Source organism: Narcine bancroftii, chromosome 12 (genome assembly GCF_036971445.1).
Source record: "Narcine bancroftii isolate sNarBan1 chromosome 12, sNarBan1.hap1, whole genome shotgun sequence".
Classification (NCBI taxonomy): Eukaryota; Metazoa; Chordata; class Chondrichthyes; order Torpediniformes; family Narcinidae; genus Narcine; species Narcine bancroftii.
Window position 1 is genome coordinate 76391068 of NC_091480.1, and position 25997 is coordinate 76417064.

At 44.2% G+C, this 25997-nt stretch overlaps 1 long non-coding RNA gene and 1 other non-coding gene across 2 annotated transcripts; both read left to right on the forward strand.

Moving 5' to 3' along the window:
* Positions 1-645: 645 nt before the first annotated feature.
* Positions 646-25831, forward strand: LOC138747105 (uncharacterized). The gene is made up of 3 exons (XR_011347309.1): positions 646-770; positions 21538-21653; positions 24879-25831. It is a non-coding gene; the product is annotated as an uncharacterized lncRNA (long non-coding RNA).
* trnac-gca (transfer RNA cysteine (anticodon GCA)) lies at positions 4869-4940 on the forward strand. The gene has a single exon. It is a non-coding gene; the product is annotated as a tRNA-Cys (tRNA).
* Positions 25832-25997: the final 166 nt, after the last annotated feature.

Genomic DNA, 25997 nt, shown 5'->3' on the forward strand with positions numbered 1-25997 from the left:
TATTTATGATAAGCAGTGTGCTGCAGGCTTCAGAACAGTATGAATGGAGTTGGACTTCTTTACTTTCTGTTGGAGCCCCCAAAATGATTAATCTTATACATTGCAAGATATGTCCTGGCACACAAATTAAATAACTTGAAAGCAGCAACTGGTGCCTCAGGACAGTGGGAGATCCTAAGACCTTCATTTATCACATCTATTATTAATGACCTGCTGAGTTTCTCCAGCATTTTGAGTTTTTTCTTCAACCACGGTGTCTACAGATTTCTGTGTTTTGCTATTTGTCTTGGAATCTGAGTGCCACATTCATGAAGCAAAATTTGGTAACTTCTCCAAATGCAAGTTAAACTGGCGGTGCTGGAAAAAAATCTCAATATGTTCAGGAGGAAATCACAAAAGTGTGAACAACATGATTGAAGTAAAACACAAAGCTGGGAAACTCAGCAAGGATAAACTCTGTTCTTTATTTAGCAAAGATAAAGATAATAATAAAGACATCTTTGCTATTTCAAGGACACTGTCTTAATGTGTAAATATATTCAAGATTCCATTTATTGTCATGTCACAAAATGAGTCATAATGCACAAAATTGCTTTTGCCTGCTGCAAGACAGACAGATTGACCATTGGCTGAAATTGCCTGAAGGGCCTCTTACAGCCAGAGGAAGAGGAGCTGAAAAAAACTTCACCTCAGAGTCACTGAGTGTCCGTGGATTTGCTCCAGTGCTCCCGCAGCCTTCCCAGCCACGCAGAGTCCAGTCCAAACCATCGGTAATCCGAATTCCACATCCGAACCTCCGATGCGATTAGTACCCTCGGCACCCTCTTGCATCCCTTTGTACCCCTTCAGCCAGTTTTGACCCGGTCTCCAGAGGACATAGGTTAAGGGTGAAAGGGGGAAGGTTTTAAGGGAACATAAGGGAAACTTCTTCATACAGAGAGTGGTGAGAGTGTGAAACGAACTGCCGGCTGAAGTGGTGAATGCGGGCTCAATTTTAATTTTTAAGAATTTGGACAACTACATGGATTGGAGGGGTATGGTCGGGGTGCAGGTCAGCAGGAGAAGGGAGAATAATAGTTTGGCATGGACTAGAGCCGAAAGGCATGTTTCTGTGCTGTATTGTTCTATAGTTTTAAGAATAGGAATAAGCCACCTGGCCCGTTAAGCCTGCTCTGCCAGATCATGGCTGATCTGATGAAAGAGTCACCTCAACCTACCTGCTTTTTCCCCATATCCCTTCATTCCCTTTCTATGTAAATATCTGTCCAAGCTTGTCTGAGGTTGCCTCCACTGGTTCAATGGACAACTAATTCCATAGATTCACCACCCTCTGGGAAAAGCAGTTTGTCCTCATTTCTATCTTGAATCTACTATCTTTTATTTTGAAGCTATGTCCCCTGGTTCTGGTCTCCACTACCAATGGAACCAACTTACTGGACCTAATTCTATCTTATCCATGCCTTTCATAATTTTATATATTTCCATAAGATCCTCTTTCTTCTAAATTCCAGTGAGTACAGCCCCAGACGACTCAACCTCTCCTCACAGGCTAGCCCCCTTATCTCTGGAATCAACCCTTGTGAACCTCTTCTGCAATGCCTCCAAAGCCAGTAAGGAGGCCCGAACTGCATGCAGTACTCCCCAGTATCTTGTACATTTGCAGCATAACCTCACTGCTCTTAAATTCCATCCCTCTAGAAATGAAGTCCAACATTCAATTTGCCTTCTCAATAGCCTGCTGCACCTGCAAACCAATCTTTTGTGATTTACGCACAAGCACTCCCAAGTCCTTCTGCACGGCAACATGCTGCAATCACTTGCCATTTAAATAAGAATCAGATCTTCCATTCTTCCTTCCAACGTGGATAACCTCACATAATACCAACATTGTACGCTATCTGCCAGACCCTTCCCCATTCACTTAACCAATTTATATCTCTCTGCAGACTCACTGTATTTCTGTATAAACGATCAAATGTGCTTTCCCACTCAATTTAGTGTCATCAGCAAACTTAGATACATTACACTCTGTCCCATGTCCCAGATTGTTTATGTATATCGTGAACAGTTGTGGACCCAGCACCGACCCCTGCGCACACCGCTCACCATTGATTGCCAACCAGAAAAACACCCCTGTACCCAAACTCTCTGCTTTTTTCTTGGTTAACCAATCCTCTATCCGTGCTAATGAATCACCCCAACTCAATGCATCCTTACCTTTGTATATGTCTTTTATACAGCTCTATATCGAACACTTTCTGGAAATCCAGGTAAACAATGTCCATCTGCTCCCTTTAATCTTTCACACAGCTACATAGGAAATAAAAAGCAGTCGAAGTTTCAGACTGAGCCTTTCTAGTCTAGCTGTTGCTTCAGTGCCAGTGGCATGGGTTTGATCTTAATCCCCTCTGGCATCTCCGTGGAAAGTCAATGTTCTTCCGGTGACTGCATGGATTTCCTAAATAAATGGGATTAATGTGACATTAGTGCAAATGGGGGATTGATCAGAGCCGAGTAGGTGAGCAAATAACTTATTTAAATGCATGTCCAACAATGACTCTAGAAGTATGAACTGTAGTTTTCCCAACCTCATCAGAATCATTCTTTGGTCTGAGACCCTCCAGGAGTCTTCCTGAAAACTGAGCTTCTGGATACTCGAGTCCTAAGTGTGCCACAAAATCTCAGCAGAACTTTATCATGCAGGACTCCATGGATGCAAAACTGGGAGATTCCACAATCTCCTTGTGAGGTTCTGAGAAGCAAAGAGAAGGGTCTAAGAGAGAGAGGGTGACTGGTGAGCAGGAGGGTAAGGCTGGTGATTGGGAGAGAGACCTGCAAGCAGGGCAAGGGGCAGGTGATCAGCATGAGGGAGCTGTGAACTGAAGGATGGCTCTCATTTGGGTGAGATACCGTGGGCAGGGTGAGAGAGACAATGAGTGGGAAGGGATCTATGAATCACCAAGGCAGGTGAAAGGGTTTAGCATAGATGGGCCCACTGGTTGTCTTGGATAAGATGGAATAAAGGGCCAGTGAGCAGGAGGGTGGCCAGTTGGCAGGGAAAACAATCTCTGAATGATTGAGAGATTAGAAAGCAGGGGTGTGGGATGAGCGAGTGAATTAAATTGAGTTGAATGGTTTATTTCCTACTTTGTTTTGCATGCTATCCAGGCAAGTCAACCTGTGCATCAGACTAAAGGAAGTGCAAAACTAAAAACTGAAGTACAAGCGATAATGTTGCACTAAAACAAAAGTAAAGGGAACAGTGTTAAAGCAGTTCAACAGAGCAAGGTGTCAGCTTTTATTCATGAGAGGTTTATTCAAGAGTCTGATAACAGCAGGTTGGAAACTGTCCTTGAACCTGGAGGTGCAAGAAGCTAAATTGTCAAGGCTTAAGAGAGAGATAAATGGAATGTGCGGGGAAGGGTGCAATAGAATGGGTTGGAATAGATGTGTTGGGTTGAAGGAGTAAAACACAGAAGTCTGCAGACACTGTGATTGAAATAAAAACTCAATGCTGGAGAAACTCAGCAGGTCAAACATTGTCCTTTATGCAGCAAAGATAAAGGTACAGAACCAACATTTCAGCCTTGAGCCCTTCATCAAGGTATGGACAAAATGTAGGCAGGTGCCCGAACAAAATGGTGGGGGGTGGGTGACGGGCAGGGGGAGGAGCACAGGCCCAGAGGCAGGAGGTAATAGGTGGATAAGGGAACACCAGCAAATGGAGATTCAGGTACCTGCCTACATTTTGCTCCTATCTTGATAAAGGGCTCAAGCTCCAAACATTGGTTATGTATCTTTTGTTCATACCTTGATGAAGGGCTCAAGTCTGAAACATAGGTTATGTACCTTTATTTTTATTGCATAAAGTACACAGTTTGACCTGCTGAGTTTTTCCAGCATGGTGTTTTAACATTTTTTGGGGGGATGAAGAGCCTCTTTTTGTGCCTCTATGAATGGGCAAGGGACTAGTGGGCAGAAAACCAGCTGGCATGGGAAGCAACTAGTAAATGATTGAGGGATGAGCAAGTGAATTGAATCAAATCCACACAGATGGCAGACAAGGATGTGATGGAACCCAGGGCCATGCTGCTGTGAGATGGCCAGCACAAGGAGATGCACCACTTTTCTTGATATGCAGGCACTTTCAAACACGTGTCTTCTGCACGACAGGAGGGAGAAGTGAGTACAACTGGGGTGGGTTACATGCTTTAAATGTTGGCTGCTGTCCTGAGGCAGCAGGAGGGGAGGTTGTTTTGCATCATAATTCTCTGCAGTTTTTTGCTGAAATGGACAAGATAGTTCCTGTACCATGATGCAGCCATTAAAATTGGTAAGTGACACGGGGACATACTGAATTACTTTAGGCCTCTGAGGATGTAGGGATTAGTGAAGGACAAGCTAGCAGGTGAAGGACAGGCAGGCACCTTTGTAACATGAAAGGAAATGGAATGCCAGTCAGGCAATCTGTCCCATTATTGAATTGTTATCACATTGACATCAGGGAGTGGTGATGCTGGAATCTGGAGCAAAAAAATAAAGTGCTTGAGCAGAGGAAGTCCAAGTCAAGCAGCATCTGTGGAGGCAAAGTAATGATTGACATTTCGGTCCATTATGACTGGGAGCTTGCTGAACATAAGTGATCAAATTAAATCAGGAATGAAACACAAGTATCGATCACCTATGTCTTGTTGTGCAGGTTTGTCCCACTAGAGAGAGCTAAATTTAAACATTTCATTCCTTTCGGTACAACGTGAGACAGGATTTACTGTATTTAAGTTTTGCAATGAATCATTCTCATAAAAATTAACAACTTAAAGGAACAACATTTTATGGATCAGGACTATATTTAAGAAGTTCAACAGGTTGGGGGTATAGCTCAGTGGTAGAGCATTTGACTGCAGATCAAGAGGTCCCCGGTTCAAATCCGGGTGCCCCCTTTAAAATTTATCTTTCCCCCCAAAGTGACCATGGCTGAGATGTAAGGGTAGTGAGGAACACCTCTTGATTTTATTTGAAGAGAATGAAAGAATTAGCTCGGAAAATACTTTGGAACAGTTATCTTTCAAAAATTAACTAAGGCTTGACTTCAATGGGCACCTGATTGTGTGCTGGCAATCATATATTTTAATTTGGATTTTCAAGTTGCTTCCTTTATGTTGATGAAAAGTTGGAATGATCTGCACATAGCTATTAGTGATAGGCTAATAAAGTTAATAAAGTTAATAAAGCCCACCTCACTGACAAAAGACAAAGGAGGAAAAACCCAACACCCAACCCAACCAACCAATTTTCCCCTGCAACCGCTGCAACCGTGTCTGCCTGTCCCGCATCGGACTTGTCAGCCACAAACGAGCCTGCAGCTGACGTGGACATTTACCCCTCCATAAATCTTCGTCCGCGAAGCCAAGCCAAAGAAGAAAGAATAAAGTTAACAGATTCCTTGCAAATCAAACACACTTCCCCTTAACTTCTGTGAAGAAGTATTCATTTTCCCACTAGGTCTGAAATTTTTGCCACCACCTTGCTATTCAAGATTTAAGATTCCTTTGTCGTGTAATAAAAACAGTGGAATATAACATGGAATTTGCTTTAGTCTGTTGCAAGGCAGACAGATTTGCCATCGGCAGAAATTGTCTGAAGCGCCTCTTAGAATCAGAGAAGCAAAAGAGAGTCCCTTCAGAAACCTTGAGTGTACGAGCATTCGCCTCCAGCGCTGCTCCATTCACTGCAGCCACACAGAGTCCAGTCCAAACCATCAGCAGTCCGAGCTCCAGATCCGAACCTCCGACACGATCAGGATCCCTTCAGCGCTCTCGGCACCCTCTCACTTCCCAGTTTCAATAACCTCTTCAGTCAGTCTGCTACCATTAGACCAACTTGGCAGCCACCTAGGGCACAGACCTCAGAGGGGTGCTGTTGAAGAGAGACTCCAACAGCTCCAACACCTCTGTGCCATGAATGACTAACGCGCACTAGTCTGGAAAGGCAGAGGGAGCAAGTGGTATGGTGCACATCAAGTGCCACATCAGGTATTATACCCATGGCTCAGCCCGGTCAGCAACCCCTCCCACACCTCCACCCATGGCTCAGCCCGCCTTAGGGCACAAAATAGTCTGGCACCAGCCCTGCTGCCACTTGGATCTGTCAATTGCAGTTGCCAGCAGCCCATAGCCTGCATGGGTTCGCTACCTCTTCTCACCAATAACCTGCCACTTGTGTGTTCTTTAGCCAGAGAACCCCTCACTGGTCCACTGCCGTGGTCACCGTCCTGAGGGCCATCTCCTCTTCTCCTTCTCAAACGGGGCGTGTTCTCCCTGTTTTTTTGGGGCCCTTCACCAGTCCTCTGCTTCCCCGATGTCTGCAACCCTTCACGGTTGCTGCCGATCATAGGCGCCGCCATCTTGGGCACAGACTTTGTGGTCTCAGAATGTGTAAATAAAACCACTGTCAGCTCCATTAACAGGCTGTTTAAAGCTGATGGCAGTTGGACTGGGCGGGTGGACCTCACGAGATCACTGCGTCTCCACTCCCTACTCTCCACGGGTCTGCACCAGCGGCAGCGCTGCCATTACAGCAGCTCAAGCAGGGCCGCTTTTTTTTCCGCATTTTCCGTTCCTCCCTGTTTAATCAACTGAGGTCACAGTTTTTTAAAACTGAGGTCAATGTTTTTATTGATGACTAACATTTCAATAGTCAGTCTAGCTGTTGTTCAAAATGGCAGTGGCATCTAGTGTTGAAACCGATGTACATACAGTGCGATTTATTGTCAGAGACTATGTTCTATTGGGCCATATTCCATTTTATTTTTAAAATTCACCCTGGGCCATTTAAAAAATAACAACAGGCCTCAGTTGGCCCAGGGCCATAATTTGGCCACCCCCGATGTAAGGGATTTGTTATGTTCTTTACCCTTATTAGCCATGGAACCCTTTTTCCCAAATGCATCAAGGAAGATTCAAGATTCTTTTATTGCCATGTACTAATGCACAAAATGTACTAATACACAACATTTGTTGACTTTTGCTTTCTGTGAAGGCACACAAAAAGGCACTTCGAGCATGGCCCGGCACCCCCAACAAAAAGACAGTACCTTCCAAAGTCAGCGTTACCACTGATGAGGACTCAGGAGAGCAGAGACACAATGCTCTTCCACGGGGTCCTACTGCCCGGGTGTGATGTTGACAGCACCGCACTCGGGGTGGGGGGGTGGGGGAGGAGGAGAGGAGACACAACGCTCCTCTGCAGGTTCCTACTGTCCAGATGTGATGCATTGAGGGTGCTGTGGGCAAGAAGGGGTCCTGAAAGACTTCAGCCTCTGAAGGCTTCCCGATATGGCATCGGAGGTTTCGACCTGGAGCTCGAGTTGCCGATGAATCGAACGGTGGTCTGTACAGCTGCAGAGTCAGCGGGAGCACTGCAGGCAAATCCACAGACACTCAGTGACTCTGAAGGTGCTCTCTAATGCTTCTCTCTCTCTCTCTCTCTTGGTGGGAGCACCAGGTGACAACATTTTGTGTAATTATTACATGTTCTGTACGATTGACAATAAAAGAATCTTGGATCTAGAATAAGCTCCTAGCTATACAGGACGCAGCAGACCACTTATTAGGCACCTCATCCACAACCATTCAGACACTCCACTCTCGATGCCTACTATCAGAAGTTTGCGTGAAGATTCCTTGGACAGCATCTGCCAAGCCCACAACATCTATCAGCTAGTGTGACAAGGGCAACAGAAGCATGGGGCCACTACCATGTGAAAATTGTTCTCAGGTCACACGCCATCCAGTCTTGGAAATGTATCGCTGCTCCAACTTCCTCTCAAAGTTCCAATCAAGGTGTGACAGCAACACCATCTACAAATTCACTGACAATACCACAGTAATGGGTTGCATAAAAAGTGGCCATGAGTCAGCAAAGAGGAGGGAGATTGAAAACGTGCCTGAATGATGCACCAACAACAACTTCACACTCAATGTCACCAAAACCAAGGAGCAGATTGATGACTTCAGGAAGGGAAAACCAGTGGTGCATGATCCAGTGATCATTGGGGGATCAGAGGTGGGGAGGGTGAGCAAATTAAAATTCTTGGAAGTTACTATCTTTTCTGGATCCAACACACTAATGGCATTGTGAAGAAAGCACGTCAGCGCCTCTACTTCCTCAGGAGTTGGAGCCCTAAGCCGGGCTGAGCCATGGGTGGAGGTGTGGGAGGGGTTGCTGACCGGGCTGAGCCATGGGTACAATACCTGATGTGACGCTCGATGTGCGCCATACCACTTGCTCCTTCTGCCTTTCCAGACTAGCGCACGTTAGTTAGAACCCTGCCGTTCATGACGCAGAGGGGCAGGAGCTGGTAAATTTCTACAGAGCTGTGGTGGAAAGTGTGCTGGCCGGCTGCATCATGGTCTGGTATGGGGACACCAATACCCCGAGTGTAAAGCCCTCCAAAAGGTAGTGGACAGTCCAGGACATCGTAAGTAAAGCTTCCCACCCCCCAATCGAGAACATCTAGGGAACGCTGCCATCAGAGAGCAGCAGCAATCATCAAGGATCCACACCACCCAGCAAACGCTCTGTTCTCGCTGCTACCATCAGGGAAGAGGTATAGCTGCCACAAAACTCGCGCCACCATTTTACTGATTTGTTTCTCTCTGTATTGCAAGGAATCTCAGGGGTGGGTGCGATGTCATGTATATACTCTGACACTAAATGTGAAATCTAAATCTGAATGTTATTTGCACAAATGCACAGAACCACGCACCAATACAATTAAATAGCATGGAACAGACTAACCCTGCAGGGGGAGCTGGTGTACTAGCCAATATTTTGACATCTAATGCAGTTGCAGATCGTAGCAAACAGGATGTACAACCGGATTGAAAGATGAATTGGCTTCACTGCTAAAATGGCTGGGTACCACAAGCAAAATTAACACATCGATTTGGCCCAGAGACCACTTGAGATGGAGACAAAAGCTTTTCCACTTTGAGTGATGGGTATATGGAATTTCTTTCTTTCTTTGGCTTGGCTTCGCGGACGAAGATTTATGGAGGGGTAAAGTCCACGTCAGCTGCAGGCTCGTTTGTGGCTGACAAGTCCGATGCGGGATAGGCAGACACGGTTGCAGTGGTTGCAAGGGAAAATTGGTGGGTTGGGGTTAGGTGTTGGGTTTTTCCTCCTTTGTCTTTTGTCAGTGAGGTGGGCTCTGCGGTCTTCTTCAGAGGAGGTTGCTGCCCGCCGAACTGTGAGGCGCCAAGATGCACGGTTTGAGGTGATATCAGCCCACTGGTGGTGGTCAATGTGGCATGCACCAAGAGATTTCTTTAGGCAGTCCTTGTACCTCTTCTTTGGTGCACCTCTGTCTCGGTGGCCAGTGGAGAGCTCGCCATATAACACGATCTTGGGAAGGCGATGGTCCTCCATTCTGGAGACGTGACCTACCCAGCGCAGTTTGATTTTCAGCAGCGTGGATTCGATGCTGTCGGCCTCTGCCATCTCGAGTACTTCGATGTTGGAGATGAAGTCGCTCCAATGAATGTTGAGGATGGAGCGGAGACAACGGAGATACTGGTAAAGGACCCATGAATCAGAGCCGAACAGGAGTGTGGGTATGACAACGGCTCTGTATACGCTAATCTTTGTGAGGTTTTTCAGTTGGTTGTTTTTCCAGACTCTTTTGTGTAGTCTTCCAAAGGCGCTATTTTATTTGCCTTGGCGAGTCTGTTGTCTATCTCGTTGTCGATCCTTGCATCCGATGAAATGGTGCAGCCGAGATAGGTAAACTGGTTGACCGTTTTGAGTTTTGTGTGCCCGATGGAGATGTGGGGGGGCTGGTAGTCATGGTGGGGAGCTGGCTGATGGAGGACCTCAGTTTTCTTCAGGCTGACTTCCAGACCAAACATTTTGGCAGTTCCCGCAAAACAGGACGTCAAGTGCTGAAGAGCTGGCTCTGAATGGGCAACTAAAGCGGCATCATCTGCAAAGAGTAGTTCACGGACAAGTTGCTCTTGTGTCTTGCTGTGAGCTTGCAGGCGCCTCAACATGTTTATCCAACTGCACGAAAACCAACAAGGTCGGGTCAGATACAGCAATGAGCTCTCTGAACCCTTCTCCATTAACAATGGCGTGAAGCAAGGCTGTGTTCTCGCACCAACCCTCTTTTCAATCTTCTTCAGCATGATGCTGAAACAAGCCATGAAAGACCTCAACAATGAAGACGCTGTTTACATCCGGTACCGCACGGATGGCAGTCTCTTCAATCTGAAGCACCTGCAAGCTCATATGGAATAAAGAGCCAAATAATGCGCAGAAGTGGCTTACAATGTTTAAGAGACATTTAGGCAAGTATGTAGATAAAAAAGGTTTAAAACAAGAGTGGCCAAACTGTGCCCCCTGCCAAAAATGGCCCATTACCTATTTTTAACTGGCCTAGGGTAAATTTTAAAAATAAAATGGAATAAGGTCCATTCGAGCATAGTCTCTGACAATAAATTACCTGTATATACATTGCACTTCTTAGTTTCAACACTAGATGTCGCTGCCATTTTGAACAACTACTTGACTGATGCTTACCTCAGTTTAAAAAAAACATTTACCTCAGTTGATTAAACATGGCAGAACCGAAATAGCAAGGGAGTGCCAAAAATTTCAGACAAAGGAAAATTAATACCTTTTCACAGAAGTCATGGGGAAGTGTGCTTGTTTGATTTGCAAGGAATCTGTTAACTTTTATAGCCCATCTATAGGCTTACACATTGTATCATAATCATTTAAGGTGGACACTTGGGCCATGAACTGCAGTCACTGAGCGTTGTGAAGGACTCTGTTCCCCCTCTGTAACTGGATCCTTGACTTTCTCATCGGAAACATCTGATCATCAACACAGACGCACCCCAAGGATGCTTGCTTAACCCACTGCTCTACTCGTTATACACCCATGTCTGTGTGGTCAGGCACAATTCCACTGCTATCTACAAGTTTGCCGATGACACCACAGTTGTTGGCAGAATCACAAATGGCAATGAGGAAGCGTACAGCAAGGAGATAGATCAGCTCATTGAATGGTGTAACGACAGCAACCTTGCGCTCAACATCAGCAAAACTAAGGAGATGTCTGTGGATTTCAGGAGGGAGTCAGGGGAACATGACCCAGTCCTCATTGAGGGCTCAGTAGTGGAGAGGGTCAAGAACTTCAAATTCTCGGGTGTCAACATCTCCGAGGATCTGTCCTGGAGCCTCCATGTTGATGCAGTCACAAAGAAGGCTCGCCCATGGATATACTTTGTGAAGTGTCTGAGGAGATTCTGTATGTGACTGAAAACTTTCGTAAACTTCTACAGGTGTACCATGGAGAGCTTTCTGGCTGGTTGTATCACTGCCTGGTATGGAGACGCCAAGTCTCAGGACAAGAATAAATTCCAGAGGGTTGTTAACTCAGCCTGTGACATCTCAGGCACCAGACTTCACTCCATTGAGGACATCTACATGAGGCGGTGTCTTAAGAAAGCAGCCTCTATCCTCAAAGACTCCCCACCACCCAGGCCATGTCCTCTTCACTCACCTACCATTGGGGAAAAGGTACAGAAGCCTAAAGGCGAGCACTCAACAGCACAAGGACAGTTTCCCCACTGCCATCAGATTCTTGAATAATCAATGAACCAAAGACCCTGCCTCACTTTTCGTGCACAATTTTTTTTATTTTTTATTTACCGCAAAACACCGAATTTCATGACTTGTTCATGACAATAAATTCTGATTCCGATTCAGATGTTGGAGACGGCCTTATTCCCTTCTTGATCTTTCCTACTTTTCTTATTTTGCACCCAGATTTTAATTTTGCATTGCATTTTGAATGAGAGTTTTAAAGAGTTTTATTGTATTCATTTAAATTAAAGAGCAGCAGATACAGAAATGTCTACTATAATATGTGAACACATCAATAAACTGTAGTGTCAACAGTTAAACTGTTCAGTAGTGTTGTATTGATATTTTGATAGAAAATGAATTTTCGATGGCACAGGCGTTTTCTGGTCTTAAAACAACATTTTTCTTGCACTGTAACTGGTTGAAAACTGCCGGGCTTAATATTGTTTGGCCCGTGACTCCTTCTATTTTTCTGTTTGTGGCCCACAACCAAAAATGTTTGGTCACCCCTGGTTTAGAAGGATACAAGCCAAACACAGTCAAAGGGGACAAGCTCAGGAAGGCAATGTGGCTGGCATGGACATGTTGGACTGAAGGGCCTTTTCTGTGCTATTTTGCTCTGACTCTGTACCACATCATTGCATGGGGTTGGTTCAGATGTAGTGGCACTGGGTCTGGATACTATATCTTAGGAAGGATAGAACTACGTCGGATGAAATGTAGCACAAAGCCTCTTTATATCTGGACTCCAAAAAGGAAAACAAAAATATACATCACAATTCCATTATAGTTGCTCAATAATTTACAGCACAAGGCTTGGGATCTCTGGATGTGTGAATTCAAAAATGACTTAACTGCAGAAAGCATTTGGATGTGACATCATCTTGCCTCGTCTCTATTTTGTCCCTCATTTAAGAGAAAGTTGGATGTGTACGTGGAGGAGAGGGGGTTGGAGGGTTATTGGCGGAGAGCAGGAGGTTTGAGCTAGTGGAGTTGTTCTAGTGAACTGGTGCGGACTCGAAAGGCCAACATGGCCTGTTTCCGCTCTGTAAATGGTTATATGGTTAACATCACATCTTCTGTGCTCAAATTCAAGGTTCTTTATTGTTATGTAATAAAACAGGTGTAATCTCACACAAAATTGCCTTTAGTCTGCCATAAAGATTTTCTATCAGCAGAAATTGCCAGGTGCCGCTTACAGTGAGAGAAAGAGAAGCAAAGAGTGTCCGCGGATTTGTCTCTAGCAGACTCTGCAGCCCATAGACTTCAGTCCGAAACATTAGCAACCTGAGATCCAGGTCCAAACCTCCGACATGATCAGGAATCCTTCAGCACCCGAGGCCTCTCGGGAGCTCCTCCCACCCTCAACACCCTCTCGCATCTCGGTTCCGATACCTGGTACCCCTTCAGCTGGCCTTGAGCCAATCTCCAGCAGTCCACAGTTTGTGTGAGTCCTTTGACCGTAGCTGTCAGGAGCCCACAGCGTGTACGGGTTCCTCACCTTGAGTCACTAACAGCCCAGTGCCTGTGTGTCCTGCAACTGCAGAGCCCCTCGCTGGTCCGCCAGTATTGTCACTGTCCCGTGGTCGCCTTCTCTTCTTCTCCTTCTCAAATCGAGCTGTTCTCTCCATTTTTCTGGTGCCCTGCATCAGTCCTCTGATTCCCTTAGGGTCTGCAACCCCTTGAGGAAGCTGCCACCACAAGTACTGCCATCTTGGGCCCAGACTCTGCGTTCGCAGGATTTTAAAATAAAACACCGTTGGCTCCTTTGACAGGCCGTTTAAAGACTGTACGGAGCCGCCTGTAGTAGGACTAGGTGGCAGAACCTGTGGAGCAGCGCTGTGTCTCCGCTCCCCACTCTTCCTGAGTCTGCACCGGCGGCAGCACTGCTGTTACAGTAGCTCTGGCAGCACCACCATTTTTTTGCCACACTCCTCAAAATACAAAGGAATTGTCTTATAGTCAGGATAATGTGAACTATTTTGTAACCGCAAAAGAATACACCCTTCTCACTGTAGTAACTGTAATGCCCCACTGTGGGGCGTATGTATAGGAGTGTGTGAACAGTTTCCTGAGATAGTGGAAAGCATCAGTCTCTTCTGTTATTTGAATCTTGCATCTCTAAGTTATTTAAGAAGCTTCCCAAGTAACACAGAGACATAACAGGAATGACTGTGGAATTATAGAATAGCTCAGAAGAAGCAATTTGGCTAAACATACCTTTTCCTGCTGCCCTGGAACTTCATCCCTTTTTAAGGAAAGGTCTCTATTGGCTGAAGGGGTACCAAGTGTCAGAACCCAAGAAGCGAGAGGGTGCTGAGGGTGTTGAAGGCTTCCTGATTTTGCAGAGGTTTATAGCTGGGTCTTGTGTGGCTGCTGGTGCAGACCCAGGGAGAGTGGGGAGTGGAGACACAGTGCTGCTCCACAGGGTTCTTACCACCCATTTCTACTCAGGTTTGCCTTAATAACAAATAACAGAATACCCCTGAGTGTGGCTGCAGAGGCTGCAGGAGCATTGAAGGTGAATCCATGGCGAATTCCACAGACACTCAGTGACTCTGAACGAAGTCTCTTTTGCTTCTCTTTCTTTGACTGCAAGGGATGCTGGGCAATTTCTGCCAATGGTGAACCTTTTGTCAGCAAACAAAAGTCAATTTTGTATAATATTATACCTCCATGACAATAAAGAAATCTCAAATTTATTTTAGTCTGCTATCTTTGAATTAATGCAGCTAATGGTAATAATGTTAATATTACATCAAAGCCAGCTCTTCAGCGCTTGACGTCCTGCTTTGCGGAAACTGCCAAAATGTTTGGCCTGGAAGTCAGCCTGAAGAAAACTGAGGTCCTCCATCAGCCAGCTCCCCACCATGACTACCAGCACCTCCCACATCTCCATCGGGCACACAAAACTCAAAACGGTCAACCAGTTTACCTATCTTGGCTGCACCATTTCATCGGATGAAAGGATCGACAACGAGATAGACAACAGACTCACCAAGGCAAATAGTGCCTTTGGAAGACTACACAAAAGAGTCTGGAAAAACAACCAACTGAAAAACCTTACAAAGATTAGTGTATACAGAGCCGTTGTCATACCCACACTCCTGTTCGGCTCCGAATCATGGGTCCTCTACCGGCACCACCTACGGCTCCTAGAACGCTTCCACCAGCGTTGTCTCCGCTCCATCCTCAACATCCATTGGAGCGCTTACACCCCTAACGTCGAAGTACTCGAGATGGCAGAGGTCGACAGCATCGAGTCCACGCTGCTGAAGATCCAGCTGCGCTGGATGGGTCACGTCTCCAGAATGGAGGACCATCGCCTTCCCAAGATCGTGTTATATGGCGAGCTCTCCACTGGCCACCGTGACAGAGGTGCACCAAAGAAAAGGTACAAGGACTGCCTAAAGAAATCTCTTGGTGCCTGCCACATTGACCACCGCCAGTGGGCTGATAACGCCTCAAACCGTGCATCTTGGCGCCTCACACTTTGGCGGGCAGCAACCTCCTTTGAAGAAGACCGCAGAGCCCACCTCACTGATAAAAGGCAAAGGAGGAAAAACCCAACACCCAACCCCAACCAACCAATTTTCCCTTGCAACCGCTGCAATCGTGTCTGCCTGTCCCGCATCGGACTTGTCAGCCACAAACGAGCCTGCAGCTGACGTGGACTTTTTACCCCCTCCATAATTCTTCGTCCGCGAAGCCAAGCCAAAGGTTCATAATAAAAAACTTTAAAGTACTTGAATTTGAACAAAGGACCTCTTAATCTGCAGTGAAGTGCTCTGCCACTGAGCTATACTCCCAATACACAAAATTATCTAGTCACACCAACTTGTCATCAACCTAACCACACCTATAGATGATTGTTTTTCACAGAACAGATGGGTATCACAGTCTTACCAATGATTGTTTATAGATGCAAAAGTAGATGGTTAAAATGTAAGCTTGGAATTCAATTGTGACTGGTCAGTGCTAGAGAGAGCACTGGACGTGTCAATAAAAGTGCATGTTAAGATGTATCTGAGCAGTGACATGGATACATTCCAGTTCGCCTATCGTAGAAACAGGTCTACAGCAGATGCCATCTCACTGGCTCTACACGAAGCCCTGGAACACCTGGACAGTAAAGATGCATTAATCAAGATGCTCTTTATCGACCACAGTTCGGTATTCAACACCATCATCCCCTCAAAATTAATCAGCCAACTTCAAGACATAGGAATTACCACCCCACTGTGTAATTGGATCATGGATTTCCTCACCTCCAGACCACAATCAGTGAAAAATGGTAAGAACTTCTCCTCCACAATCTCCATCAGCCCCCTGCTCTGCTCACTTTACACCTACGACTGTGTGGCTCGGTACAACAATAAATTTGCCGACGATACCACAGTAGTGGGTTGTATAAAGGAAGGGGATGAGTCTGCATACAGGAGGGAGATTGAAAACTTGGCTGAATGGTGCACCAACAACAACCTTCCACTCAATGTCACCAAAACAGGAGCTGATTGTTGACTTCAGGAAATGAAAGCCAGAGATATAAAATCCAGTAATTATTGGGGCATCAGAGGTGGAGAGGGTGAGCAAATTTAAGTTCTTGGGGGGGATCTCAGAGGAGATTTTCTAGACCAAACACACCAATGGCATCGTGAGGAAAGCACATCAGCTCCTCTACTTCCTCAGGTGTTTGTGGAGGCTTGGTACGACACCAGAAACCCTGGCGGATTTCTACAGAGGTGTGGTGGAAAATGTGCTGATTGGCTGAATCACAGTCTGGTATGGGAACATCAATACCCCTGAGTGTAAAGCCCAGAACATTTACAGGCAAAACCTTCCCCACTAATTGCATACATCTACAGGGAACGCTGCTGTCAGAGGGCAGCAGCAATCATCAAAGATCCACACCACCCAGCCCACGCCCCGTTCTCACTGTTAGCATCAGGAAAGAGGTCTCGGGGCCACAAGACTCACACCACCAGGTTCAGGAACAGCTGCTCCCCCTCCACCATCAGACTCCTCAACAACAACTCAATTACAAATTCATTTAAGGACCCTTACTTGTCCATTTTATTGATCTTCTTGTTCTCTCTGTATTGCACAGTCAGTTTGTTTATATTTGTTATCTGTTTACACTTCTTTTATTTGTTTATATGTTTACACTGTGTACAGTTTATTTTTGCACTACCAATTAGTGGTAGTTCTGCTGCACCCACAGGAAAAAGGAATCTCAGGGTTGTATGGGATGTCACGTATGCACTCGGACAATAAATCTGAAATTGGAAAGCATTAGAAGAAGCATCAGCAGAGGGATTGAACCAGACATGGAAGAAACAGATCGAAATGAAGAGAAGAGGGAGTCTTCTTTAAAGTTAGCCGCTCTGTAGGAGAAGCGACAGAAATTCAAGCAACACAATTGAAATACAATTGCCTTCAACTCTGATGCCATGCCTTCCCTGACTTCTATGTTTTTCAGCTCAATTTCTTTGCCTTTGAAGCAATCAGATGTAAACAGGGAATGCAGCTTGATTGATGCAGCAGATTGAAAGTGCCTAGATGAGTCCAGTTGCCATAAGCCTCACATAATGCACGGTGGAACCCTAATTTAAATGTGCTTGCTGTGTAGCTGGGAGACGCAACTTAAAACGTTCAGTAAAATAGTCAACTCAAGCCAGAACCATCAAAAGCAATTCTCATTTGGAGATTTCAAGCATGTCCATTGGTGACGTGTTCCCTCAGAATGTGGGCACAATTTGAACACTAATGAACCCAAGCTACCATTTAATTAGCCTCCTCTACATCTGAGACCAATGTAGATTGGATGACAGGTTCACCCAGAGCACAGGTGCACTGTCTGTAGGTACAACTTGGAACTCAAAGCTGCCAGCTATTTTAATTCCACTTATCATATCCATCCTCAGCCTCATCCATTGCCTCCTGGGTAGTATAAAGACCAATGACGGACATGAATTTTCCAATTACGAGCAACCCCCCCCCACTGTTTCCAATTGTTATTTTACCTAATCCCGTTCTCACTCTCCCTCCCTCTCACCACCTCTCTCACATTCTTCTACCTAGTACCCCTTTACCTCGGCTGCTCACGGCCCTTCTGTTCCCCCCCCACACTATTATGCTTGCTATCTTCCCTTCCCACTTTAACCTCTATAAAGGGTTCCAACCCAAAATGTTGACTGATTGTTTCTCTCCTTGGATGCTGCCTGATCCGCTGAGTTCCTTCCACTTCTCTTTGTTTCCACATTGATTCCAGCATCTGTAGTTCTTGGAATTAGAATAAATGAATCATGGTAAAAGATTGTGGGAAATGCTGGCTCAAGTGAATATTGGATACACACGTTTATGAGATTTTTAAAGCTGATGGTGCCAATTCTATCCAGTTTCAGTAGATAAAACTAAAGGGCGTATGTAGATATACAATTCCCCATGCCAACGTTGATTGGGAAAAATTATGAAGAGCTGAAACAGTGTAATAAGAAAATAGTTATTTTTTAAATAAATTTTCTCTTACTTACAGAAGGGATAGTTCATTTCCAAGCATTAATGTCATCTTGAATGGAGTGGTTATTAATTATTTTGCAGAGATGTACCAATGTTTATTTACGGTCTAGTAAAACAGGAAGTCTTCACATCATTGAAATATCTAGCATTTACTAGCAATGAAATAATTAATCAACATTTGGTACAGGTGTGTCTAACACTGGACCTCGAGGCTTGCAGATTCCTAATTTCACTCCCCATCAGTTCCGTTGTCCTTCTCAAAAGCTGATCTTTCACTTGTTCTCAGCTGTGATTTAGTCAGTGAAGTTTTTGTCCCAAATCAGGAAGTAATGAATTGAGGTCCAGAAAGGTCAATGCCAAAATCCTCAGCTGAACTATTACTGAGGGAGTGTTGAGTCATTGGAGCGGCAGAACTAAGACAATATTCTACTGTCAGAAGTGTTGCTTTCAAGATCTATATTAATTAAATTTAAAATTTAAATTTAGACCTACAGCCCGGTTACAGGCCCTATGTACCTACAAGCCTGTGCCACCCAATTAAACCCAATTAACCTACCCCCCCCCCCGGTACATTTTGAAGGGTGAGAAGAAGCCAGAGTCCCCGGAGGAAACCCACGCAGAAACAGGGAGAACATAAAACACTTTACACACAGGTCACTGGTGCTGTAACAGTGATGCACTAACCACTCCACTAACCACTACACTAATGGTGCTACCCAAGCTTAAATTGATGCTGTCTCCCCACCCTTCCTCCCCCAAGACACATTCCTGTAGATGGTGAAGGCAGTGACCCATGGGCTTCTGGTCTCGACAAATCTGCTCTGTTGATCTGAAAAGTTAACTCTGATCCTCACACCATGGACTGTTTCCATTTTTATTTCAGGTACTAAATTTCCACAAATTTGTAAAAGATGTGTAAGAAAGAAACAGGCCATCTATTCATCTGAACTGTACACTTGTTTACGAGCCAACAATGGGGCTCAGTAGGTCAAGCACCCCACCAGACTCCACATCCAACATATCATCCTCCTCTACTTCCACCACCAACTACATGATCCCACCACCAGAAACATCTTCCCCTACACCACACCCCCACTCTGCCATCCACAGGGACAACTCCCTTTGTGAATCGCTCGTCCACTCCTCCCTCCCCTTGACACCTACCCCTCTGTGACCACAGGAAGTGTTACACTTGTCCCCACACCTCCTCCCTTACCAGCATTCAGGGCCCCGAAACAGTCCTTCCAAGTGAAGCAACACTTGTGATTCTGCAGGGGTCATCTAATGCATCTGGTGCTCGCGTTGTGGTCTCCTCACCATCGGAGAGACCGGATGCAGACTGCAAGATCGCTTCATTGAGCACCTCGGCTCTGTCCGCTGCAATAGCTTGGATCTCCCAGTGGCCACCCATTTCAATTCCCCATCCCATTCCCTTGCTGATATGTCAGTCCATGGTCTCATGCACCGATAGACTGAGACCATCCGCAAATTGGAGGAATAACACCTCGTATTCCATCTGGGCAACTTCCAACTGTATATCGTTGACATTGGCTTCTCTTAACCCCTCTCCCCATCTTTCCTTATGTCTCCTTCCATCCTCTCTCCCTCTGTCTCCATCCACAGAGCACAAAACTGCCCCCTCCCCAATCAATCCTCATCTTTCCACTCTCCAGTCCTCATCATATCCCATTAACACCTTTTGTCTGTGATCTGTACTTCTCCCCCTCCCATTCTTCCCTTTTTTTTATATAACAATCACAGCATCTGCAGACTTTCATGTACGACAGGATTCATAGTGAGAATGTTTCAGGTAAGGACCCTTTTTTGAGACATTGTCTGTTTCTCTCCATCGGGACCCACTGAATCCCTCCAGCTTTTCATTCTTTACTTAAGATTCCAGCACAGTTAGTGTAGCGGTTAACACAATGCTGTTACAGTGCCAGCGACTTGGGTTCGAATCCAGCGCTGTCTGTCAGGAGTTTGTACGTTCTCCTCACGTCTGCGTGGGTTTCCTCCGGGAGCTCCAGTTTCCCCCCACCATTGAAAATGCACTGGAGGTTGTATGTCAATTGGGTGTAATTGGGAGGCACGGGCTCATGGGCCGAAAGGGTCTGTTACCGTGCTGTATGTACAGCATATATATGTACGCATTTTCTTGTGCAAGTATTTATTTTCCACATTATTCACCTCTCTTCATCCAATTTCAGCTACATTTCTCCCTTACCTATTTAATTTTTAAATATATCCAGGTTTATCAGCACCTTCTAAACACTCACTTGGTAAAGAATCTCTCCCTGAGTTTACTGTTACAAAATTTCTGTGTCTACCTGTAAAATCCTTTCACCTCGTTTAGGTGATCCTTAAGCTTTTTCCTGTCAATTCAGTCATCTCTGGAGGGGTGTAAACTTTCAATTCTGATTTCACATTTCAGATTCATTATCAGAGTACATACATAACATCACACACAACCCTAAGATTCTTCTTCCTGCAGGCGAGGCAGAATTACCACTTATTGGTAGGGGAAAGTAATATGTACTCACTGTATACATGTAGACAAACTGACTGTGCAATACAGAGAGGAAAAATCGTAAAGTGTACGAGTCCTGAAACGAGTCCCTGATTGAGTTTGTCGTTGAGGAGTCTGATGGTGGAGGGGGAGCAGCTGTTCCTGAACCTAGTGCTGCGAGTCTTGTGGCATCCATACCTCTTTCTTGATGGCAGCAGTGAGAACAGAGCATGTGCTGGGTCGTGTGGATCCTGCTGTTCTCCAACTGCAGCGGTCCCTGTAGATGTTCTCGATGGTGGGGAGGGTTTTTGCCTCTGACGTCCTGGGCTTTGTCCACTACCTTTTGCAAGGGGTATTGGTGTCCCTATACCTAATTATATCACAATTCTAGTGATATAAACTTTTACTTCCACCTTTCCTGATTACTCTATAATTATTTCAGACTGTGGTGACTGGAACTCTGTGGTGTATTCGAATCATGGTCATTCATCAATGATCTTTTTGATTTTCAATTCCTATCCTCTCAGAGTGGGCCACCGAGATGGGTTTATAAACCAGGTCGAGATCCGTACATTTCAGGCTTTCTTTAATTGTTTTATTCTTCCTCAAGCTCAGATGAATCACCTTACCTGCACCCACATGCAAACATGGCTTCACACAATAGGCAACCAGTTGGCAAGATGAATGCATAAACTAATTTAGAACCGGTTAGTTAAACGCGAAAGTCTATAGATGCTGTGATTGTAGTAAAAACACAAAAGATCCCAAAGACAGTCATTGATAAAGGCCTGATGATGGTGGGTAAAAGCTGAGGAACAGTCGTACTTGTGCTCTTACTTTTTCTTACAATTGCCCTTTGCCAGATTTGTTTATTATCATTTGAGAAGACAGTTTGATTGGGACAACTGCACCTCTAACAAGGCTGTCAAAACACAGAAATGCTGGAGGAACTCAGCTGGACTCGCAGCGTCCATAGGAGGTAAAGATATATAACCAATGTTTTTGGCCTGAGCTCTTACCAGAACCAGTTACTGAAGCATTGTACTTCAAACCTTGATAACCAGAGAACACAGATTGAAGAGAATCGGTAACAGAACTTAAGATTAAACGAGTCAGTAACTTGAAAATCCAACATATTATCCTCTGTCATTTCTGCCGCCTACTATGGGATCCCACCACCAGACATGTATCCCCACTCTTCCCCCTCTCCTCAAGGACTGGTCCCTCCGTGACTCCCTCCTCCACTCCTCCCTTCACACCAATCAACCCTTGGCACTTACCCTGGGTCCACAGGAAGTGCTAAACATGCCCACATCTCCTCAATCTGGGTCCCAAACAGTCCTTCCAAGTGAAACAACACTTCACTTGTGAATCTGCAGGGGTCGTCTACTGCATCTGGTGCTCCCGTTGTGGTCTCCCTCTACATTGGAGTGACTGGATGCAGACTGGGAGATCGCTTCGTTGAGCATCTCAGCTCTGTCAGCTGAAATAGTGTGGATCTCTCAGTGACTACTCATTTTAATTCCCCATCCCATTCCCTTGCTGACATGTCAGTCCTTGGTCTCATGCACTGCCAGACTAAGAGCTATTATGAGGCTGAAAAACAAGAATAAAACAGTAAGAGACATTTCCCAAACCTTAGGATGACCAAAATCAACAGTCTGGGACAGCATTAAGAAGAAAGAGCGTACTGGTGAGCTCAGTAATTGCAAAGGGACTGGTATTCGAACGAAGATCTCTACTGTTGATGACAAAAGAATTCTCATCATAATGAAGAAAAATCCCCAAGTGTATGTCCGACATATCAGAAGCAGGAGACAGGTGTGTGTATGTCAACAACCACTGTTCACAGGAGACTTCATGAACATAAATACAGATGCAAACCATGGCCAAGGTGGTCTGCTTTGAATCTTGCGCCGTTCCTTTACGCCTCCACACTTTGCTCTTGCCATCACCCTGATACACGTTAATCTGTCCACAAGATATTTTTCAAGAATTCTACAGGCTCTTTTAAATGCTTCTTGGCAAACTGTAATCTGGCCAACCTTTCTGTGGCTAACTAATGGTTTGCATCTAACAATGTGGACTCTGTATTTTGGATCATGAAGTTTTCTGCAGATACTAGTCGTTAATACATCCATACGTATCCTGGAGAGTGTTTCTTATCTGTTGGAGAGGCAATTGGGGATTTTTCTTCATTATGATGAGAATTCTTTTGTCATCAACAGTAGAGATCTTCGTTCGAATACCAGTCCCTTTGCAGTTACTGAGCTCACCAGTACGTTCTTTCTTCTTAATGCTGTCCCAGACTGTTGATTTTGGTCATCCTAAGGTTTGGGAAATGTTTCTTACTGTTTTATTCTTGTTTTTCAGCCTCATAATGGCTTCTTTGACTCCTCTGCTGGCACAACTCTGGTCCTCATGTTGAAAAATGGCAATTACAGATTGTGTTTTTATTTGCAAACCAAAATGTGTGCAAATAAAAACACAATCCTGGAGAAACTCAGCAGGTCAAACAGTGTCTTTTATATAGCAAAAATAAAAATACAACCAACATTTCAGGCTTGAGCCCTTCATCGAGGTCTGAAAAAATGTCGGCAGGCATCCGAATAGAAAGGTAATGGGGGAGGCATGGGGGGAGGAGCATGTCACAAGGCAGGAGGTAATAGGTGAAGAAGGGAGGGAGGGCACAGCAGCAAGCAGGGGCAGAAGGGATGACTCAGTGAATAGAGAAGGATGGGGGTGGAGAGCTGAGGGAAAGAAGACAGGGGGAAGGAAAGGGAGGGGGAGAGCAGGTTAGCAGAAACCAGAAAACTTGATCTTAAGCCATCTGGCTGGAAAATCTGATGTTGTTCCTCCAATATATGGGTGGTCTTGGTGGATATTACATGAGGCAATGGATAGTCATGTGAGAATGGGGGTAGAACGCAGAACTGAAATGCTTGGCCACTGGGAGATCCCTGGCACTGGTGTGGAGAGAGCAAAAGTGCTCAGCAAAGCGATCTCCCAGTCTGCGCCCAGTCTCTCCGATGTAGAGAAGGTCATAATGGGAGCACCCAATGCACAACTATGTATGCAAATGACCTTGAATAAAATCTGGAATGTTCACTTTAATTACGTGAATTGTTTGATTTCAAATTTAAAACTGTGGAGCACAGGGTCAAATAAAGGAAAAAAAAAGTGTCTTTGTCCCAAACATTATGGAGAGCACTGTACATGATTGATCCAACTGAACTTCTAGTTGGTGGAACAGGACTCAGAAATACAGTAAACCTCTGTAATCCAAAATTCAAGCAACTGGCAAAAAAAATTGAGGAAAAAAAAAAAATAAATTAAATAAGAATAAAATAATGGGTAAAAAAAACCCAAAAGTTTAAAATTGGCACGCCTCGCCATTAGTTCCCAAATCCACCACTCGCGCGCCAGGCGACACCTTCAACCTACCTTGTGACCAATGTAAACAAACAGAGATTCTGTTTTGCAAGACATTATTTTGGACATTTCCCCCCTCCCCCCCCCCCCCCCCCCCCCCACCATGAGAGAAAAATAACCAGGCAGACGTAGCGTATAGTGCTTACCTTAAGCAGAAGAAGGAGATATGTAAGAGACTGGAAATGGTGAAAGTTGTTCCGTGCTTATGGAGGAATTTAACGTTGGCTCATTAACAGCCTACGACATTGAGGCCCAGTCTCAGAAAATTAAGCAGTTTTATATGAAGTCCAGCACCAATAAAAATCTGGAGCAAAGTTACACTTTCTTTTTAAAATATTTTTATTGATTTTAATAAAGAAATTACACAAACAAAAAAGGTACAGTTCAATAAGATAGCATGGACAGTTACACAAACTAAATAAGATATTTTGTATATCACTAACATGCATAAATTGTAAATAATTTCCATAATTCATATTCTAAATCTTGAATAAATATAAAAAAGATGAAAATAAGAAAATAGTAAAGGAAAAAAACTCAACCCCCTTACCTCACCACGTTTCCAGATGTTACATATGATTAGTGTTAAAAGAAAACACAAGATTTTAAAAAATTATTATAAGGAATGTGGAAAAGATACAAGTCAAACAATTTAATTACATTGGAGTAAAATTATAAAGTAAGATAGTGAGTCATAAATGACCCCCATAACTTCTGGAATCCTATATCTGAATTATTAATTGAATAACTAATCTTTTCCATATTCAAACAGGACATGATGTCACATGACCCCTGACCATGAGTAGGTGGGGCAGAATCCTTCCATTTAAGTAAAATCACACATCTCACCAAAGGAGAGGCGAAAGAAATGGCGCGACTCTGAACCAAAAACAAAGAAGAATCATTCCTCCCTGTTGTGCCGAAGAGGCCACCAAAGGGTTCGGTGTTAAATCTATATTGAAAATTTTTGATAAAGTGTGTAAAACCTCTCTCCAGTATTTTTCTAGACTAGGACAAGTCCAGAACATATGAATTAATGATGCTTCTCCATTCTTACACCTGTCACACCAGGGAGTCATACTGGAATAAAAGCAAGACAATTTAGCCTTGGATAAATCTGCTCTATGTACATCCTTGAATTGTAATAGACAATAGCAAAATTATTAACGAGCTTAAGAATTGTACCCCAATCCACATCCAAATTTAAAATGCCTGTTCCCAAGCATTTTTGATTTTCACGAACAAAGTCTGATTTAAACGTAATTTCTCATAAATAATAGATATTAAACCTTTACAAGAAGGCATTAAGCTATAAAAAAAAACTCATCTATAAAATTTGATTCAGATTCTCTTGGGAAATTAGAAATGTGATTCAAGAAAATGCTGGACTTGCAAATATCTAAAGAATTTAGATTTGGTCAAATTAAATTTAGTAATATTCTGTTCAAATAATGCAAAATATCCATTAATGAACAGATCCCTTTAGAAAGGAAAGATGGTAAGAAAGTCATTAGAAAAATTAACATGGAAATATGAACAAGGAGGACTACAACTCCCCAATTTTAAGAATTATTACAGAGCACAATTAAGATTTTTAGTTTTTATGTTTGTTAAAATTAGACCATCATTGGTGGATATTGAAGTAGATAAGATAGGAGAAGTTAGACCAGACGAATTTATTTATAAATGGGATTTTAAATCTAGTGTAATATTTAAGGAAGCTCAAATATGAAAACATTTGGAATAAGTTAAATTAGAAACTGATGGAAATATTCTTTCACTAAAATCACCATTAATTAATCCCTTATTGATTTTTTCAAAAGATAATCCTTTTTTAAATATATGGTATTATAAGGGAATCTCTAAATTGTGGGATTTTTATAACAATAGA